At 43.0% G+C, this 3,053-nt stretch overlaps 2 long non-coding RNA genes across 5 annotated transcripts in view; one reads left to right on the forward strand and one right to left on the reverse strand.

Annotated features, from left to right (window-relative positions):
- LOC122547128 overlaps window positions 1-1,204 on the reverse strand; it is a 16,654-nt gene extending 15,450 nt beyond the window's left edge. For all 3 annotated transcript variants that reach the window (XR_006310897.1, XR_006310896.1, XR_006310895.1), the window contains exon 1: window positions 1,132-1,204. This is a non-coding gene — a long non-coding RNA (uncharacterized LOC122547128). The remainder of the gene's footprint in view (window positions 1-1,131) is intronic.
- Window positions 1,205-1,277: 73 nt separating this feature from the next.
- Window positions 1,278-3,053, forward strand: part of LOC122547127 — a 3,563-nt gene continuing 1,787 nt past the window's right edge. The window contains exons 1-3 of one of the 2 annotated variants that reach the window (XR_006310894.1): window positions 1,278-1,483; window positions 1,583-1,800; window positions 1,984-2,113. This is a non-coding gene — a long non-coding RNA (uncharacterized LOC122547127). Of the gene's footprint in view, window positions 1,484-1,506; window positions 1,801-1,983; window positions 2,114-3,053 lie in introns of those variants that run through there. The other variant, XR_006310893.1, reaches the window with a different exon arrangement.

The following is a 3,053-nucleotide window of genomic DNA, read 5'->3' on the forward strand; positions in this document are numbered from 1 at the left end:
ATTCCTGAAGAAGGGCTCATGCCCGAAACGTCGATTCTCCTGCTCCTTGGATGCTGCCTGACCTGCTGCGCTCTTCCAGCAACACATTTTCAGCATTCATTTGTTCTACCATTCACACAGATAATGTATGACTTAATTCCCACTTTGGGTAAGCAGTAAGAGCTATCCACTTAATCCTGTCACCTTAACTTTTCCATATATTTATCCACTTTTATTCTTCAAACTATTATGAATTCTGCTTACACCTTTGTTTCTAGCAGGTCCAAACTGTTGTATCAACATACATTTTTAGATACATCTTGTAGTCCCGGCGCAATGAATTGTGCTGTGGTAAAGGTCTAACTGTCCTTTCTTTCACATAGCTTACCAGAAATTACTCCCATTCTTATGGCTTGTCATTGATTTATGTTAGAAGGATAGTTTGGACATGTTATGAATGCATCATCATTGGCTATTAGATCTTGGAATGGGACTTAGACTCAGACCTTTTGGGTCAGAGGCAAGAAGGTGCTATCACTGCCTTTAACATTGTGTTACCTCCATCAGCAAGACTTCAACACACACTTTATCAAATAACTTTTGTAAATCCAGATAAATAAGATTCTCTGCATTTTCTTTATCAGTAGATCACATTACTTCCTCAAAAAAAGGCAGAAAACTTTCCTTTTACCTTAATGAATCACTGGTTCTTCTACTGTCCTACCAATTTTTGCCCCTCAATCAACATGATTTAAAAAATATAATTTGTCATTATCACACCAATGTCTCTGGGAGGTTCACTGCACATTTTCTATATAATAAGGACAACATTACCAGAAGCACTTCATTGACTGTACCACTAGAAAGACAGCACAGAAGACCTCCCGCAAGCTCCCTATCAGGCTGCATACAATCCTGACTGGAACGATACTGCCAATCGTTCTCTGTCGCTGGGTCACTATCCTGGCACTGTGGGTATCCTCACCACCACAGGTTGCAGCAAATCAAGAAGGCAGCTCAGCATCAGTTTCTCAAAGGCAAGTAGAGATTATCTAACCACATATCTTGCACACATAATGTGTTTTAACAGTAATACCATAAATTCCCATCTCTTTACTACAATAAACGTACTCTATGAATATTCACACTCACCTCCTGAAAAGCTTATGCAAACTGTTACATAAAGTTTCACTCTTTGGGACAGTGCGCAGGCGCATCCTGAACCACCTGACTCTGTAGATCCCATAGACCGTATTCCAATGACGTCAGAGCGCAGGCGCCTTGGCCGCCATTATCCCCGTCCCTGCAGCAACGACAGGATTATGAAAATGAGACTGACCACATCTGGCAGTGTTTTGTATCACCACTGTCTCTGTATCAACAAAGAACTGTAGCATCCACCTTCTAGCTGCACCATCAGCCCTGTGACTGGGAGATCATCCATTATCCTGCTGAAATTAACCTTGGTTCACCGGCGGGAAGAGTGACTGCATCGGTTTATTGGGTGAAACGAATTCTTAAGTATCGCCTTGAATTTGTTACGCACGTTGCTTCGCAAGTTTTAACTTGTTTTTAAAAATGTGTTTTTAAATTAAACTTTCAGGACATATTTTGATACCTTTTTGGACTTTAACCAATGTCGCGAGATTGTCAATAAAGTTATTGTGAGACTGATAAGATGGCGCTCTCCATGTTGTGAAGTCTTGGTGATTCAATGTGAGGAACCTGATAGTGTTCTTATTGTTGTTACAGCCTGTAGCAAAGAGACAGGATTAAATCTAAGGTCATCGTGACTTATCTTCACTACAATAACTCTAACAGGTAATTCCAGTTTAACTTTCCACACGTGCTGCCTGTGAATGTTTCCATTCTTTTTTTTATTGAACATTTGCCAGGACACTTAGCTTTGTCAAATTGCAAGCTTTCCCTTTGGTCGTTCTGTTGCAAGGAGCATCTGGATTAACCGGCAATTTAAATCGTTTCTTTATGCGGTTTCTTCTTTAGTTTCGGCATCCTTTCTCTCCTCACCGTCCCGCTCAATTCCCCCACCGCCAAAAAAGGCCTGAGGCTGATACGGTAGATAACGAGAACAAGTCGAATAGTCAAAGCAGGCAAGAGCTTGGTAGATAACGAGGTAAGATTGATAAATTAAACTGTGTATTTATTTCAAAGCAAACCGTCTGAGAGGAAACGCAGATGAATTTAGAGCATGGTTGGGAACATAGCAGTGTGCCACAAGGATTGGTGCTGGGTCCACTGACCATTTATATAGGTGGTTTTGACTTGAATATATGCATTTTGTTAATAAGTTTGCAAATTACACCAAAATAGGTGGTGTAGTGGACAGTGAAGAACGGTATCTCAGAGTTACAACTAAGATCAGTTGGACCAATGAGCTAAAGAGTGGCAGATGGAATTTAATTTAGATAAATGTGAAGTGTTGTGTTCTGGAAAGGCAAGCCAGGGCAGCATGTATATAGTTAATTGTAGGGCCCTGGGAATGCTGCTGAACCATGGGACCTAGGGGTGCAGGTGCATAGGTCACCCCTCAGCCTCCGACACTCCTGAAGAAGGGCTCATGCCCGAAACGTCGATTCTCCTGCTCTTTGGATGCTGCCTGACCTGCTGTGCTTTTCCAGCAACACATTTTCAGTGCTGATCTCCAGCATCTGCAGTCCTCACTTTCTCCGTGCAGGTGCATAGTTCCTGGAAAGTAGAATCAGAAGAAGACAGGAGTGAAGAAGGTATTTAGCATGCTTGCCTTCATCGACACGGAACTTCTACTGACAACCTCCCTCGACTGACTGAACTGGTCCTCACCCTGAACAACTTCTCTTTCCAATCCTCCCACTTCCTCCAAACCAAAAGAGTAGCCATGGGCACCTGCATGGGCCCCAGCTATGCCTGCCTCTTCGTAGGATATGTGGAACAGTCCATCTTCCGCAGCTACACTGGCACTACCCCCACCTTTTCCTCCGCTACATCGATGATTGTATCGGCGCTGCCTCGTGCTCCCACGAGGAGGTTGAACAGTTCATCCACTTTACCAACACCTTCCACCCCAACCTCAAATT

The sequence above is a fragment of the Chiloscyllium plagiosum genome, unplaced genomic scaffold (genome assembly GCF_004010195.1).
Source record: "Chiloscyllium plagiosum isolate BGI_BamShark_2017 unplaced genomic scaffold, ASM401019v2 scaf_10233, whole genome shotgun sequence".
NCBI lineage: Eukaryota > Metazoa > Chordata > Chondrichthyes > Orectolobiformes > Hemiscylliidae > Chiloscyllium > Chiloscyllium plagiosum.